Here is a 19,245-nt window from a genome sequence, read left to right as displayed (position 1 = left end):
CTGCACCATATGTCACAACTGGCAGGGTGCAATGGTTGAAGACTGTTGGATGCGCCTTTCAGCCTCCTTGTCGAAGTTGCTTATGCCTAGCCGAATAGTCTGCCTCAGTTAGTCATATTATTGCACAACTTCGATAGTTGTCTCACGAACGATCACCGGCTCCGGTTTTATGTGAACATTCTACATGACTTTTGTCTTGACCAAGTTCATACGGAGGTCTACACTCAAGCAGCATTAAGGCCACTTAGCATCCAGATGAGTTCCTGCAGAGATGTATGTTCTATTATATTCTATTCTACTATCTGTGGGAGGTGTAAGTACCTGCACCTGGCTCTCTCGAATGAGACCTTTGTGCAATGTGCATATCCCCAAGGTCTAAGCGGCTGCCTTTCTAAGCTTGGACCATTTCCCACCACGCTGGTCCACAGCGAGTTGGTGGGTTCACATATTATCTAGATGTGCTAAATCTATAGGTAGATATGCAGGGTTCTTCACGATGTTTTCCTTCACCGTAAGAGCGATGGTATACATTGTATTTAAATTCAAAGGAACACATTGGTACATGTCAGCGCCAGAATTCGTACCCGCATTATTGGAGTGGGAAGCGGGCGCTTACCCGACTGAGCTACCTTCGGTCTTATTTATACATAACGTTCATTATAATTATGTTTGTAATTGTTATTATTAATGTAATATTATATAGGTATTTCGTTTTTATACATCGCGATACGCACCCGTTTTAACGCACTGCAAAAAGAGGTAATTTGACTAGTTCTGTAGGTGATGTCAGTGATCGGTATTACCTGTATTACAGGTAAAAGATATGTTACTTTGCCTAATCATACATACCACGGCGATGAAAACATAAGTCACGGAAATGAATAACCTGGCCACGGAAATGAATAACATAACCACGGCAATGAATACAAATTATTTTACAAGACATGGCAATGAAATTTTTTTCATTGCCGTGGTTTTTTTTTCATTGCCATAGCAAATATTGGCCACGGAAGCCACGGAAATGAAAGCATGGCGATGAAAATCAAGGCATTAAATATAAATAACTAAAAAAGTATTAACTATTCGAAGAAATAAACACTTTATAAGGTAAATATTTTCAAAAAGCTTTCTTTTGAATGCTTACTCTAGAAGACAAACTTAATTTTATAGAAGTTATATCTATCCACGGCAATGAAAGAAAAAATGTCTAGTCCCCAAAATTTTTACTGATTTTCACTATAGCGCAAAAACGCGGGCACCGATGTACCTCCTTCCACGTCGAGCAGTTAGGCGACACTTGTAAGAAACGATTAGCGCACTGAGGGGGGCACCCAAGTTCATAGGTAAAACAATAGCCTTGATCACGTTTAGGACACGGCAATGAACAGAAGTTTTGGGACACATGAATTTTCACTTACCGTTCGTTATATTCTTTATATATTTCAATAAATGTATTCCGTGACAATACTTTAACTATTAATGTATCAAATGAAACTAAGTTTAACTATCAATACTCAATATTTTTTCATCAATGAAGAATAATACAAAACGTGGTAACGTGGGGACAGGCACGGCAATGAAAGATTTGGGGGTTTAATATTTTTTTTTTAAATATCCATTAATCCTATTAATAAAATATTTAGTGCTACACATAGATAACTATTTCACTTAACCGGAAAAAAACATTAGAAAATTATAACTTGGTTCTTTAGTACCGATTTCATTGATGCCACGCAATTTTTGGCCGCGGGAAATTCACCCTTTAAACAAATATCTGCCCCAGCCGGGAATCGAACCCGGGACCTTCGGCTCAGTAGTCAGGGTCACTAACCACTACGCCATTCGGACGACCAGACGAATTATAATTATAAACAACTTATGTATTCATGATGTAGGTATTCAACTGTAATATTGTGTGCAATGACCTACATTATTCACTTCCAAGCACACAGAGCACGAGCCTGCAACCTTTTAGGAGACAACCGAATATTATTAGCAAAGACACGGAACATAAAGGTGAGCGTCCACCTATCGGTAATTCGGTATCGTACGTATCGGCCCAAACGGATGGTCATAAATGTATGCAGAAACGGCGTCGGCAATGCCGATGAAGTGGACGTGTATAGTGAATTAATACTGAATGCGATGCGTCCGTCCGTTGTGTACGATGCCGTCTGGGGCCTCGTCATTTGTCCTTTACTTCGAGAGGCCGTGCGGGGGCTCAAATCCTGACATTAACAATTAGGTTCTTATTTTAGGTATAAATACTACGTGATCTTACGGTGAAGAAAAACACCACGAGATTATTTTATGAAATCAAACAGCATTAGTTGCCTAGTAAATAAAGTACTTATCATCTAAATTATTTAAATAACATAGGAGACGATGAAGCTTAAAATTGGGCAACCATTTGGGTTTAATTGAAACGTTCATGCGAGCAAGACACGCGAGTATCCTCATTCACATTCATTCATTTGTCACAGGATCCGCCTAAGTCATGTCATTTGCATCACTCCCCACTATTTTAATACTGTAGAAATTAGAGTAGGTTAATAATACCAATAATTTAGTTATTACAATATTATCATATAACATCTTAGAACTTATGATAACTTATTCATCGTTTCATGAAACGATTGGGTAACACGTTTTTGTTCAGTAAGTAGGTATATTCTGATTTATGTTAAAATGTAGGTTGCTATATTATGTTGTTCATGTTTATTGCATATACAGGGTGTTGCAAAAACGAGTATACTAAGCCGAAAGGGGGTGACTCAGGAGGTAATTCTGAACAACTTTTGTTCTACGAGTTTTGGATATACGCGTCCCTTTCGGCTTGGTATTCCCTTTTTGCAACACCCTGTATTATCCGAACGAAAGGAAAGTTGAAGAAATGTTCGTGGGGTGAAAAGAAAAATGTGTTTTTTTGTTTAATATCAATAAAGCTACTGAAGGTATACTGTCACCAAATACAAGGAATCGGAAAGTATTCTCGAAATTTGAAAAATGAAACGCTAGTCGGGGGCCGGCGCCCGCAGCCAAACGATAAATCGTTAAATCCTCGGCCCACACCCGTTTTTTAGCGCTCTCCTCTATCGACATTCAGCGCTTAAGGCGCCTAACTGCTATAATTCCATTTAAGCTAGAACCCTAATCAATCGAGAGGGGTCGAACCGAAACATCAAAGGGTTTGTTCTTCTGACCATTGAATATTACCCGGATTGGGGTTCACTTGGACACAGTGTCATTTACTTTACCCATTTATGATTATTCTATTCAAATTTCATGAATAATTCGGACTTTGGGTCCGTTAAATCAATTGTCCGTATAGTTTCAGCTGATGTTTGAATTGAAGCGCAATTATTGACTCGGGAACGGATCAGGGAGGCTTCTTAATTACGCTCCGACGTTGAAGCAAAAGTGTAGGTCTAAACATTCCGGTGTCTGTGTGTAATGTAGGATATTCCGAATTGTATAATTTACTAATGTTTCCTCAGTTTGAAGTTGAGTTGGCCGCAGCCGGCACCTGGCTTGTTTGAACAAACTTCATGCGAGCGGCGGCGGCGGCGGCGGACTGACCGACCCCCTTTTTGAATTCCTCACTGAAACGTTAGACCGAGCTACGTGTTCGAATTTATACAACTTTGTGAAACATTAAAAGATAAAGAAAACAGTTCACTGCAGTGAACACCCACAGTGACCACAGATAATGGAGCTGCGGAGAGGCGGCTGTGGATGAAGTGGTGTGGTGAACTCTGGCAACACCTTCCATAGGTCATATTTATGTCGCAGGCATTTTGTAAGATCTCGCCGTTTACAAACGGCGTCGTCATTTTACAAACGCTCGCTGTTTTGTAATTTGCCGAAGGCATATTGATAACTCGTTCAATCGTTCTGTTTTCGACGTTAATTGCAGTTTTAGGGTGACCATGATAAAACACAGTTTGAACTTTGAACAAATGGAAAAATCAGACTTTATTTCAGGATTTCAAGTAAGACTTTTTACATTTTTTTTCTAAAGTAGGTACCTAAGCAGGTGATAAGTTTAAATATTTAATAAAAAGAAAAATTTTAATAAAAAACGTAGTCATTTTCACAGAACAATAAAACTAGGCATTTCCAGATAAAAACAAACACTGTGCTCGAATGCATTAAACTTAGGAAAACGCTAAACCCTTTACTAAACAATTTATAAAGCTCTAAATTAATATCCTGCATGTGTCCTCCGTACACCGGGATCTATGGATAACCTAGTAGTTTTTAGGTGCGGGATAACCTCAAAAACTTTGTCGTTTGTTTACGGCCTTTTTACTGCCCCTGAACTGTAATAAATGACTTTAAATTCACAATTATTTGGTGAAAATGCTTCCACACTCGTAATATTTGCACTGTTTTGAGTATTTATAGAGTCACTGAACCACTACTTGACGCCATTTTTGTTGTCGTGATCAACAGCGGCGCGCGTGGTTTGAACTCGAACTAAATTCTTCAATTTGCCGCGGCATTATGTAAACGGCGTATGGATTGTCAATGAAATGTTTTGGCATATTATAATATGACACGGCAATTTACATTTTGCCTTCGGCATATTACAAAACAGCGAGCGTTTGTAAACTGCCGACGCCGTATGTAAACGGCGAGATCTTACAAAATGCCTACGACATTTATACCAATGCATAAGCAATACGAGTAGAGTTATTCGGACATCAAACATCATTATCTCTAAGCGCCTCCTCACAGTGGCGGCTGTAGTGATAGATGCCTTTTTCTTGCATAGTAGATAGTTTTTTGGCTGATGATGACGATGATCAAGGTGAAAGTATATTACATAAATAATACAAAAGGAAACTGAAACCAAACGTATATGAAATAGCTAAAAAACATCTAAAATAGCTATCTGTAAACAAAATCTAAAAATAGATTGAAACATTAAATGTAGGAAATTTTCCGGGAACACGTCCTTACTCATGGGCATAAAGAACAAATCATTAGAGTGTAAATAGGAGTGATGTAAGAAGCTTAAAATGACAATATATTTTGCAAAAGCAAAAAGGGCTTTTATAAGTTTACAAACGTACACAGGATTAAGTACAAGCAACCTGACCTTTCTCAGGTACCATTGTGAATCTGAGAGGGTTTTTTTTGTCATAGTCTGTATACATCTGTGAGACTTTCTTCTAAAAGTTTACCATACTTAGTGCCAATTTATCCATAGTCGGTTAGAGCATAACCAGGCATTAGTGGTTGACTTTTGACACATCTGTCAAGAATTTTATATGAAAATGACGTATAATTGACGAACCAATCCCTATGGTCGGTTAGATAAGCGACTATGAAGAAATTGGCACTTAGTATATAAATAGTAATGTTTTATTAAAATGAGCACATAAACACCAGCCCGATACATAAATTGATCAAATATCCTTATAGGTACTTACCTACCTTACTCATCTTACACATGACCCTACAATATTTTTCGCTAACAATATTAATATCGCCCAGCAGTGGGACACAAATACGAACACATAAAATATATAATTATTGCCCCAACTGGTTTTCGCATAGACGAACCCAAACTCGAGGAGGTAACAGTTTTGCTTAAAAATTTATATCAAACCTCCTGAAACTTTCAGCACGACAGTGTGGCTCATCTCTGTTCACATTCATCTCATCACAGTCATCTCAAATATCTTATCCAATTACCTTTCCTAATTCAGCAACCTTTCCACGTCTGCCTTTTGCTTCCGTAGATACGTTAAATAAAAGGGTGCGGTCCATTGGTTGTAAGAAAGCCCTTTCTTTCAATCGAACGTAACGGTCAAATCAAAGACTTCGGCGATGCGGAACCTGGCCATCAGATATATAATTGGGATGAGAGGACGATAATGATGGATGCTTTTTAGAATAAGGAGGTACCTCTTGTGCCCTCATCTTAAATAAAAGCATATTTGATTAAATATAAGTACTTAGGAAAAATAGGCAATGAACAAATTACTTGCAAAATTATTAATTACGCAATGAAACCATTTAGGTATTTCTAACTATCTTTGTATTCATCCATACTTGGCATAAAAGGTAATGCAGTATAGACTCGACGCCTCACCGTAGAGATGCGGTGGGGTCGACCTACGGACACTTGCGAGGGCCGTATCGAACATCTAAACGGACCTCATCGGCCGGACGCGATCGTATCGGGACTCCGTCTTCTGACCCGATAACAACTGCTTTAAGACGTGTTTATGTTAACGGGATTGGTTGGCTTGGTTCTTGCTGTATTTTTGTTTTTATTGAGCAACTACACAAATTAAACAAATATAGGTTGGTACAGATCAATCATCCACAGCTTGATAAGGCTAAGAAATAAGAATAGATTGTGCTGTGCTGTGCTGATGAAGTACCTAAGTAGGTACCATAGCTAGTACCTACATATACATTACTTTCTTACTTACTTACTTCTATATTCTATGAAAAATACCTACACACAATCGAGGACAGACACGTTACCCAGTCAGCCTGTTAGGTACTCCAATGTGAACCGAACGGCAATCTAACAAAGTCTGAAGCAAAATAATCCCAAACACACGACGGTACTAAGTTTTTGCTTACCACCGGCAACTCCACGACATCAAGCTTGCAACGTCCACCGTAAAACAGATGCCTAAACTAAACGATACGTCGTCAACAACACATCCATTTGTACTTGATCCCAACACAGAAACCGAGCACCCCACCCGATAAATAAAATGTAAATGAACAAACAAACTCTCGCAAGAATCAGCCGCTGAACTCCGTCCGATGGCCGCCAGCGCCAACTCGGGCTCAAACTTTGCTCCAATTGCGGATAAGCCTCCGGAAAAGAGGCACCTAGTTGTCGGTAGTGAGCAGTCGAGTCACGCGCCGCCGCAACTGGGGAACACCCGAATACCTCCGCGGGCTCCACTCCGAATTCTTGCTCACTATAAACCGGACGCTTTGCCACAGTAACCGCTGCCCTGCTGCTTTGTGTGACGAGTGATAGTGGATCGGCAGGGCATCGCATTGTTTTGTATTTGAGAATTCGGAGTAGCGTCGCAGTTTGTAGCCGTTTTTTCCCCTGACCCCTCGCCCTCGGTTGAGATTTGCTATTGCCTCTGTTGCTTCGTAACTTCTGGCTGAGAAGTTTGCATGATTTGTGGATCGCTGCGCTGGCGGAATATTTTTGTGAGGTTGTCGGGCTAAGGAGTTTTGAGGCTGTTGACTTCTTTATTGCTTAGGCTTTATAGGTGTACGTTTACCCTTTTTATGTTAGTCTATTAAGTATACAACTGGGCAAATACTAGATATCTGTGAAGGTTATGTTTGAACTGCCTTCGCCGGCAACCATGCATCGTCTTTTACCTGTAATTTTCTGAATAATCCGAGGTTGATTAGTGTTTGTGACCATCGAATATAGCTAACTATGTATGTATAACGCTAAACAAAGGTTTTACCTTTCATAAGAATATCATAATATCATGATTATAATGAATATGTTGTAGACGTAAACATTACAATAACCATATCCTTACATCAAAAGCCATATAAACTATACAGGCTGAAAATAGAAAATGTACTTGGGTACTCTTGCCTCACTAACTATTATTGATCAATGGAAACCAGAGTAGAAGCAGTGAATTTGAGCGGAAACATTTCAGAATTATTTCCAAATGTAATTACTGTTTAAATAATGGGCCGACAGAGTCTTTGAGATGTGAAACTAACAGTTTCGGTAAACATTGAAATCACCGGGTCTTGTTATCGCCTCACAATATTCAACCCACTGGTTGAGAATCGGCTACAGACCTACAGTTATTAATTTCCGGAAAAAGGTTCTTATGTAAGTACCTAAGTAATAAAAACCAAATAAAGAAATACGATATTTCTTACACATCTTTTCCATCTCAAGGCTGAGGTAAAAGTAAAAGTATACATAATATACTAGCAATAAATAAGTGGAAAATATTCCAGATAAACAAGAGAAATACGAGATCCCATTATTACGTAATAAACAATACGGCCCGAGACTCCATTATTTCTTACAATCTATTGTTTGCGCGGCGATAGACGTGTTAATAAGATACCTACGTACAAGTGAACAGGCACAATAATAACATTTCTGTGATAAATATTACTCGGAATGAATTAATAAAAGCATCAGAAAGGGCGTAAAACCGGCGAAAAGAACTGAAAAATTAACATTTTAAGTAATTAAATCCATTAACGCTCGATGGGGATAGTTTACTAGCTGCTAGTCGTTGAGTTTAAAAGCCAGAGAGTTAAGGTATGTGTCCACCTATCGGTATATTACGTATCGGAACAAACGGATTTTTATATATATGTAAGGAGAAATGGCGACTGTAATGCCGAAGTGGACGCACTTGTATGAATTTCAATATAACGAAATCTGAATGCGTCCGTTGTAAACGATGTCGAAAGGTGGAGGCATTCGTTTATTCTACAACTGCAATATACAATTAAATATGAGTTTTTGTTACGACGATTAAAAATGGATCTTCTCTAGTAATTCCGTATTCGACGAATACATGTACTATGTCTGTATACTGCGTCGATTACTTATTGGATACTTTATCAATGAATTAACTACTTCCAGTGACTAATTTTCCGTAATTACCAATATTATGGTTAAACATTTTCACAGAAACGTTAACTTAATAAATATAAGGATTGCCACACTGTTTGTTGATAGGTACGTTGGAAGTAGAATTAAACGGTGTAATTAATAATTAAGCTCTCATGTTATAGCATGATAGTTTAATTTGTCAAACTACCTAACATAATTTGTGTTCACAGTACTTACACTATGTTTACAAATCTATTCGTTTGTATGTTCCAACAACGAGTAAGTTTAATCGTTGGTATTGGAGGTTAAACTGTTGTTTGTTTGAGATGAAACTTTAAGCTAGCACAACAGTTATTGAAAGTTTAAATCTATTGAGTGGGGATACCGTTGCACATTCGAATATTATGTTAGACAAAGAGCACCTACAAAAGTTGTCCCACGGTTATGACAATAAGGAAATCAAATAATATTTTTTTTTGGAATAAGTACTTTCAAAATACCTTTTTTCTACTGGGTTATCTGAGACCTTGGCCAAGAGGTCAAACTGAAATGTAAAGGCAGAACTAATGTAGGATGGGAATATGAAAAGTGTGAAAAGAATAGCCGTGGGACTATTATGTACATTTTCATAGTAGTAGTAGTTTTTGATTTCCTTTTATCAAACTACTAGGTACCTATGTATTGCTTCTTAGTTCAAAATTACCTACATGCCAATCTTAGCAATATTTGGCAAAGAAAAGGCTATAAGGCAACCGTCGCAAGAATTCTATAAACTCTTTCTTTTCTCCTAATGATTTTCCGATACATTGTTTTTCACACATGAACCTTCGCTCCGTGAGAAGTGAAAAAATGAACTTCGCAGTCAATTTTTTGCACGTTTCGCTCATTTTTCGTAACATTTTTCGATCAAGGGGAGGTGCAGGACGCCAACCGACGCGGCGGCGCTAGTGTGAAGGGAGCTTTAGTACTATATTGACAAAAAAATTGAACTCAAACTAATAAAGTGTCATAATTATTATTGTATGTTTAAGTTTTAATAAGTAAGTTTACTAACGAGCGGAATAAACTGTACTAAGATAACAAAGGATACAGGGACAAGAGGATTTAAAGCTTTTTTATCAGTCAACCCACATAAAGTACTGGAGAAATTATTTCGTTTGTGGCGCTTCTTGGGACAGGCCACATTCAACATGTTATGGCACATCATCCACATCAGGCCAAATAATCTAAATTCTGCATTATTTTTGAGAAAGCAGATCCTGCCCAAATAAAAAGCGAAAATAAAATCAACGTATTTCCCCAACTTTTCATTTGAATGACGTCTCTTAAGAAAAGTCTGTTAACAAAAAAAAAGATTTCTGGGGAAACCGGGGCTATTAGTCACTGGCGACATCCAAGACCGATCTGTTTGTCCAGCTGCCTTCCTTCTTTTATAACAAGAGCTTTCACTTAAGAGCCGGAAATTTATTTTCCTCATAATTTCTCAGCGCCGCTGCTGAGGAGATTTGTTTAGATTTATAGTTCCGTGTTCGGCGATAGAGGGCGGCTCTGAGCCGCGACGACAGGTTAACTCATAATATGTTGAATTACAAAATATTTGGGAATAAAGGCATGATAAATATGGGATGTGAAGATAAATCAGTAAAAAAAGACAGCGGTATTTTCTTCTCCATAGGTATCATTACATAATTGAATGAAAAAAAATATAACAGCAATTCTTTTTCTACCCAGCAAGTAAGTAGGTAATTTGATATTAACATTTTATTTAATATAATTATCGTTACGATCATTCATCACAATAACACACTTTTGTATAATGTAGTATTTAATCTTACTCACCATCCCATACCCTTACCTTCTCCAAACGCAGTCCTTTCTCAACCGAATTCAAAATAGGACCCGCGCGTACCTCCTTAGGTATATAAGTCCTCAAGGTCGTATCTCCACACCCCACGCGCCAAGTACGTGTCGAGGGATCTCAAGAGGTGTTTGACAACGTTTATCTATCTGTAACAAGGCGGGAGTTTACGACTCTCCGGATAATTATCTCATTGTTTCACCGAATCCAACGTGCGTCGTTCAGAGCGGCTCATTGTTCGCCGAAGTTATGGTCTGCCCCGCTCTCCCCTATTTCAGACTATACCCACGTGTGTGGCATAAGTACCTCAGAGATTGTATGTATTTAAATGTTATTTAATCATTTTCGTTATAACATTACCATTCACCACCATTGCGGCAGCTCAGCTGTTATAAGTAACTCTAATAACCTATAACGCATGTTTCATGAATATTTGTTTCTGATGTTTTGCTCGCTCAATACTATGTTTACTTTACCTAAGAGTATACAGGGTGATTGGAAAGTCGATGTATTCCTTCAAATGGGTTATAGACGAAGGCATTTCCAGTCGATTGAACCCCATAATGCATTATCCGAAACTCAACCATTTCTGAGTTATTTAAGTTTTAAGTTTTTTTTTATAATTTTGCCAAAATTTATGTTTAAAAGCCAAATATTTAAAAAACTAACCATTTTATTAATACTTTTTTGAATATTTTGCATTAGTGACACCCTATTTAACTAATTGTAATCATTAAATTTGCAATATTCATCTTAATTTAGACACAGTGCTTCAAAATAATTGAAACATTAAGAAAATGTTTCAAAAGGTGAAATCAAAAATGCTTAATTAAAAAAGAATTTTATCTGAAAAAGATTCAGGCACTACAGCTTAAAAACATTGTCAATTAATAAGCTTTAAAATGGGTAGCAATAAAACGAGTGACTGTAAATTACAGTTCTAAGTGTCAAAATTAATTAATTTGGGTTATAGAATTACTAAGTGAGCGACTGACTGCGAGTGACGAGAAATCAACAGAACAGCAACTTACAAACATTAATTTGAGTTACTTAAAATACAAAATGAGCAGCTTCATAATGTTTGAGCGACCTAATATTTGTTTGAGTGTCAACGTTACGTCCTGCATTTTTTTCAATATTTGGCAAATGTATTTTTTATACTGAGCAGCATTTTATTTAAAGGGCGTCAGGCACAACAAAGTTAAATAAAATTAAATCTATGACCTCTTTCTCTGACATTATACTGTCAGAGCAAGAGACAAACTATTTAATTTTATTTAACTTTGTTGTGCAAGACGCCCTAAATGAAGTGTTTCGAGTACAAAAGCCATTTTGAAAAATACAGTAATGAGCAGAGTATAATGAGCTCACATTTAAAAAATAAAAATAATATGAAATAACTATTTGAAGAAACACTATTCTATTAGTTGAGAAATTTTATTATTGAAATATAAGGGTAATTAAATAAAACAATGTGCTCCGTAAAAGTTAAGTAATATGCATGCATTTATTTCAATCAAATAAACAAAAAATAAAATCAACTAAAAAAAACTTCTTATTAATACTAAGAAACATTGATAGGTATGAGGAGCCCTACTACGACTCACCTGACTGCAACGATTCGTCGCCCGCCCCCATTCGAATTCACGCGCATTTATAAATCTGTAGTTTTAATTAAAAAAGCGTATCTAAATAAAAAACATAAGCCCTCAAATAGAATATCAGTAACCAATAATCATTAATAAAGCAGCATACAAAACTTTGCTCAAAGTGAACTTTTTAGTAGTTCGCTAAGTATAACCTCACTTAGAAAAATCGAATCTATATCTTAATATTGAAGTTGCTCTCTCTGTATTTCCAGTCGCTCACTTAGTAATTTAGTCGCTCGGATAAAATTTTAATATCTGAAATGGATTTATCACAATCCACTTTTTGTAAGCTCGTTCTGGATTTTATTATAAATCAATATTCGTCGTCAGTTTAGTTAATTTTTCGCTTACTCAAATTCATACCGCTCAAGTTATTAAAACAGTATGTCATCATCAGTCGCAAAGTTTTTTTTTGTTCGCTCGTTTTATAATTCCCCCTTTAAAATGACATATTTTAATCTAAAATCGATTAAGGTATGACCAAGATATAGCCAAAACAACCACATAGGCGGACAAATCTCAGTAGGGAAACGAACAAGATTTTGTTCCATTTTTAAGGTAAAATGTCCTATAAGTGGACTTTGTAGAGCTCCAAACCGTTTAATAATTATTGTTCTCCGATAGAGCGATTCCTCAAAAGTACAGATCGGCGACCAGGTTGCTTCACCGAAATAATGCTTGTCCGATAACACGTTAGCCGAAAGTACTTTTCAATTATGAATGGTATCACAAAATAATTCTTCACAACCCGGTTCCCCAAAATGACTGTTCGACGACGGTTAATTCGCCGAAAACATGATTTGCCAGTAGAACGTGACAATAGCACTGTTCGACATTGATTGTTTTAACTTTACCGTGTTCAAACACTGACCCAAATGTTTTTGCTGAAAAGTTTCACCGATACTGTTATTAGGAGATGCAATTTGTCGGTAAAACAATTTCACATGCTGTGCAGTCGAAAAAGCGTTCTATCGTTGAACCTATCGTCATCGAAAAGTACTTTCGGCTAACCACACGGTTAGCCGAAAGTACTTTAACACACTATCGGACAAGCATTATTTCGGTGAAGCAACCTTGTCGCCGATCTGTGCTTTTGAGGAACCGCACTATCGGAGAACAATAATTTTTAAACGGTTCGGAACTCTACAAAGTCCAGTTATAGGTCATTTTACCTTAAAATTGGAACAAAATCTTGTTCGTTTCCCTACTGAGATTTGTCCGCCTATGTGGTTGTTTTGGCTATATCTTGGTCATACCTTAATCGATTTTAGATTGAAATATGTCATTTTAAAGCTTATTAATTGACTATGTTTTTAAGCTGTAGTGCCTGAAAATTTTTCAGATAAAATTCTTTTTTAATTAAGCATTTTTGATTTCACCTTTTGAAACATTTTCTTAATGTTTCAATTATTTTGAAGCACTGTGTCTAAATTAAGTTGAATATTGCACATTTATTGATTATAATTAGTTGACTAGGATGTCACTAATTATAATCAATAAATGTGCAATATTCTATTATTATTAGTGATTGGTATTACAAAAGATGTTAACCCGCCAGTGGTGACGTATATGTCTGTGAGACCGGGTGGTTCGAAAAAGTCGAATAACTTTCTCACTAGCCATCGATTTTTGTTGTGATTTCGGGTAGCTGCCTCATTTCCCATCCCCCATCGTCAGTCCACCCCGCGACGGTGACTCGTGCGCAGGTTTCGGAGTTTTGGCGCCAACCCGGTGCGTGAGACCGGGGTCACCGACTATGTAAGTCAAATTTAAATATGTTTTTTAAATTTTTCATACATTTTTTTTATTTTTCTTGGCTGTATTTTTGTTTTGTGATTGTAAATTTCATGATTGAACTATTTTTAATAGATAGTTGTAGGTATTTATACAAATATAAGTACTTAATAGATTTCAATAAGTTTTTACAGTAATATCAGTTAGTTTCAGCATGTCCTTGAAAATGACGACGGAGATAGCTGGACCTTCAAAAAATTGTCAATGTTATGAATGTGGATAGCGAAAATAACAGAAAAAAATAATATATTTGTCACAAATGTAAGAAATATATGTGTTACGACCATGTAAGTGCCGTCTTGCAGAGACTGTTTGGCTGTGGAGAAACAATGACTTTTAGTGTATTATTATTATTATTTTTTTTGGTAGAAGTATATAAATTTTTGTTTTTTCTTATAAAGTTCGTAGTGTTATAAAACTATAAAAGGTGGACTGAGTTATAAAAAATTACATAATTGTTGTATTTTTTTAATTTTTAAGATGATAGGTGAAAAATTATGTAAATATTAAGTGTTCTAAGTACCATGGTAAAAGGACTAATAAACGAGCCGTGATTTATAATAATGCTTTGTTTTATTGTCAAACAAATACTTATCTTTAAAATTAAACTAATTTTGGGTAGCATGTGTAGTTAATTAAGTAAAAAAAATATGTTTGAAAATCCCGGTGCGTGAGACCGGCGTCACCAACGATGTAAGTCAAATTCACGTCACCACTGGCGGGTTAAATATATTTTTCTTTGCCTAATCATACCACGGCGATGAAAACATATGTCACGGAAATGAATAATCTGGCCACGGAAATGAATAACCAGGCCACGGCAATGAATACAAATTATTTAACAAGACATGGCGATGAAATTTTTCTCATTTCTGTGTCTTTTTTTTCATTGCCATAGCAAATTTTGGCCACGGAAACCACGGAAATGAAAGCATGGTGATGAAAATCAAGGCATTAAATATAAATAACAAAAAAAATATTAACTATTCGAAGAAACTAACACTTTATAAGATGAATATTTTCAAAATGCTTTCTTTTGAATGCTTACTCAAGAAGACAAACTTAATTTTATAGAAGTTATATCTATCCACGGCGATGAAAGAAAAAATGTCCAGTCACCAAAATCAAATATAATTTTCATTATAGCGCAAAATCGTGAGCACCTGTGTACCTCTTTCTACGTCGAGCAGTTAGGCGACACTTGTAAGAAACGATTAGCGCACCGAGGGGGGGACCAAAGTTCATAGATAAAACAATATCCTTGATCATGTTTAGGACACGGCGATGAAATGTAGTTCTGGGACACATGAATTTTCACTTACCGTTCGTTCTATTCTTTATTTATTTGAATAAATCTATTTCGTTACAATACTTTAACTATTAATGTATCAAATGAAACTAAGTTTAAATCTAAACACTCAATTTTTTTTCATCAATGAAGAATAATACAAAACGAGGTGACCTGGGGACAAACACGGCAATGAAAGATTTCGAGGTTTAATATTTTTTTGTAAAGTATCCATGAATCCTATTGATAAAATATTTAGTGCTTCATATAGATTACTATTCCACCTAACCGGAAAAAAATATTAGAAAATTAGATCTTTGTTTTTTAGTACCGATTTCATTGATGCCACGCAAATTTTGGCCGCGGGAAATTCACCCATTTATAATATTAGTTAGGATATGTATCTTGTATTGGGGTTCACCAATCCGCACTGGGCCGGAATGTTGGAATATAAAGCCTAAACTCTTCCTTCATTGGAAGGGGCCCCGTGCCCCAGCAGTTGGGACGTGATGGGTCGTGATGATGATCTCTACCTATGTGTCCAAATCAAATAGCGATTGACAGGTCAATTAGAAAATAAGGTCGCTGCCGGTTCAACTGAACCGCAAGCCAACTACGATGTGTTTGAACATCTATAATCAAACAGTTAATAGCTGCAGTCTCGCACCCGCCTGCACACGCTTGTTGGTCTACCCGAGTGTTTGATCACACGCACAGTGGTCGCTAAGCAGTGGCGGTTGTGTCAATGTACACTACATTAACTATGTACTGTGATTATGTCATGTGTGGATGTGCGTACACAGTGCAAACATTTATCTGCAGACGGTTAAATACCCATTTGTTTGAATGTCCTTTATTATAGAGGTGCGAGGTATGTATACAGGGTGATTGGTAAGTCGATGTATTCCTTTAAATGGGTTATAGTCGAAGGCATTTCCAGTCGATTGAACCCCATAATGCATTATCCGAAAGACAACCATTTCTGAGTTATTTAAGTTTTAATTTTTTTTATAATTTTGCCAAAATTTATGTTTAAAAGCTAAATACTTAAAAAACTAACCATTTTATTAATACTTTTATGATTGTTTTGCATCAGTGACATCCTAGTCAACTAATTATAATCAATAAATGTGCAATATTCAACTTAATTTAGACACAGTGCTTCAAAATAATTGAAACATTAAGAAAATGTTTCAAAAGGTGAAATCAAAAATGCTTAATTAAAAAAGAATTTTATCTGAAAAATTTTCAGGCACTACAGCTTAAAAACATAGTCAATTAATAAGCTTTAAAATGACATATTTCAATCTAAAATCGATTAAGGTATGACCAAGATATAGCCAAAACAACCACATAGGCGGACAAATCTCAGTAGGGAATAGTGTGTTAAAGTACTTTCGGCTAACCGTGTGGTTAGCCGAAAGTACTTTAACACACTATCGGACAAGCATTATTTCGGTGAAGCAACCTTGTCGCCGATCTGTGCTTTTGAGGAACCGCTCTATCGGAGAACAATAATTTTTAAACGGTTCGGAACTCTACAAAGTCCAGTTATAGGTCATTTTACCTTAAAATTGGAACAAAATCTTGTTCGTTTCCCTACTGAGATTTGTCCGCCTATGTGGTTGTTTTGGCTATATCTTGGTCATACCTTAATCGATTTTAGATTGAAATATGTCATTTTAAAGCTTATTAATTGACTATGTTTTTAAGCTGTAGTGCCTGAAAATTTTTCATTTAAAATTCTTTTTTAATTAAGCATTTTTGATTTCACCTTTTGAAACATTTTCTTAATGTTTCAATTATTTTGAAGCACTGTGTCTAAATTAAGTTGAATATTGCACATTTATTGATTATAATTAGTTTACTAGGATGTCACTGATGCAAAACAATCATAAAAGTATTAATAAAATGGTTAGTTTTTTAAGTATTTAGCTTTTAAACATAAATTTTGGCAAAATTATAAAAAAAATTAAAACTTAAATAACTCAGAAATGGTTGTCTTTCGGATAATGCATTATGGGGTTCAATCGACTGGAAATGCCTTCGACTATAACCCATTTAAAGGAATACATCGACTTACCAATCACCCTGTATACATACCTCGCACCTCTATAATAAAGGACATTCAAACAAATGGGTATTTAACCGTCTGCAGATAAATGTTTGCACTGTGTACGCACATGTACACATGACATAATCACAGTACATAGTTAATGTAGTGTACATTGACACAACCGCCACTGCTTAGCGACCACTGTGCGTGTGATCAAACACTCGGGTAGACCAACAAGCGTGTGCAGGCGGGTGCGAGACTGCAGCTATTAACTGTTTGATTATAGATGTTCAAACACATCGTAGTTGGCTTGCGGTTCAGTTGAACCGGCAGCGACCTTATTTTCTAATTGACCTGTCAATCGCTATTTGATTTGGACACATAGGTAGAGATCATCATCACGACCCATCACGTCCCAACTGCTGGGGCACGGGGCCCCTTCCAATGAAGGAAGAGTTTAGGCTTTATAGTCCACCATTCCGGCCCAGTGCGGATTGGTGAACCCCAATACAAGATACATAATCCATCATTTATAACTAATATTATAAATGCGAAAGTAACTGTGTCTGTCTGTCTGTTACTCTTTTACGCCAAAACTACAAAACGGATTTGAATGAAATTTGGTATACATATGGTATAGACCCTGAGAAAGAACATAGGCTACTTTTTATCCCGAAATTCCCACGGGAAAACTTTTTAAGGCAAAGCGAAGCTCGCGGGAACAGCTAGTAGACCTTTATTTCACAGTTTTTACCTTAAGTTCTAAAAATCTTTTTTTATCTTATACAAACACAAACAAATAAAGTTATAATAAGCCAAGTACTGTGGTAATGAAAAAGTGTTTCAGAAGCTATAACACGATCCCCTAGAAGAGCACTGAAAAAGATAAAATCAGAGACATGGGGTTTTTATGGCAATAAATCCTTGAGACTTGATCTGAAAAATTCCAATAACTTTATTTTTTAAGAGATTTCTAAATACTTTTCAGTTGGGCCCTTATATCACTAAGAGTGCCTATGAATACAACTATTTTTCATGAAAACAGTTTTGTATCACGTAGCAGTGCCTTCAGCTTTACAATTAAACCATGGAGTTGTAACAATTAGCTCCATTAAGCCACATTGTATGTAAATCAGAGTGTTTTATACGAGCGTATATAAAACAAGTCACTCTAATTGCCACTAACACGGCACGCTGTGTAGAGTACACCGGGTTTTATAACTCTTTAAAACCCCCAACGGGTAAAAAGAGGCGATATAAGTATAACGTGACTGTGTGTGTGTGTTTGTATCAGTCTGTGGTAGCATAGCTCCCACACGGATGAACAGATTTCCGTTTAGATTCTTTAGGGGGATTGATACCACGAGTGTTCTTAGGTACGCAATAAAACCGGGAAAATTAAGTACCTACTACCCTAAAAAAACAAATCGAAAACATTAAATATGGAAGCAACGATACGAGATACAGATACATACACAATCAGAGACTCACACAAGATTCACAGATCACTTATAGCACCCATATTTGTCGTCGGGGTTCAAAGAGAGGCTACGGCACAGCCAGTGGCACCGCTGCACTACCCCCGACGCCGCACCCGCGATAATAATCTCGTGCACCAATAACTTACAGTTCAACAATATGTGCTCCATATTACCTTAAAGGGGCTCCCTGTTATTCTGCCACCAAGATTACCGACCTTTAGCACGCTTGTATAACTAATTCTGGCAGGTCCCATATCCTTTCTTGGTTTTTACTAGGCCGTAGGTTAGGAACTAAAGGGCTATAATAATATATCGATTTAAAAATATAGAGTCAAGCTAGGAATTATTAACTGATTTGGATATAAAGATGAAGAAAGTCAATTTCATGAAACCGTAATAATAGGGATCATGATTAGAAATATAGGAGATAAGAAACACATCTGTTATATTAAATTTTATCATCGATCGTCCTTGTTGAAAGACCCTTTATATCGTCCATCATTCACATTTACCTACTTAA

This window comes from Plutella xylostella, chromosome 12 (genome assembly GCF_932276165.1).
Source record: "Plutella xylostella chromosome 12, ilPluXylo3.1, whole genome shotgun sequence".
Classification (NCBI taxonomy): domain Eukaryota; kingdom Metazoa; phylum Arthropoda; class Insecta; order Lepidoptera; family Plutellidae; genus Plutella; species Plutella xylostella.
This window is presented reverse-complemented; position numbering follows the sequence as displayed.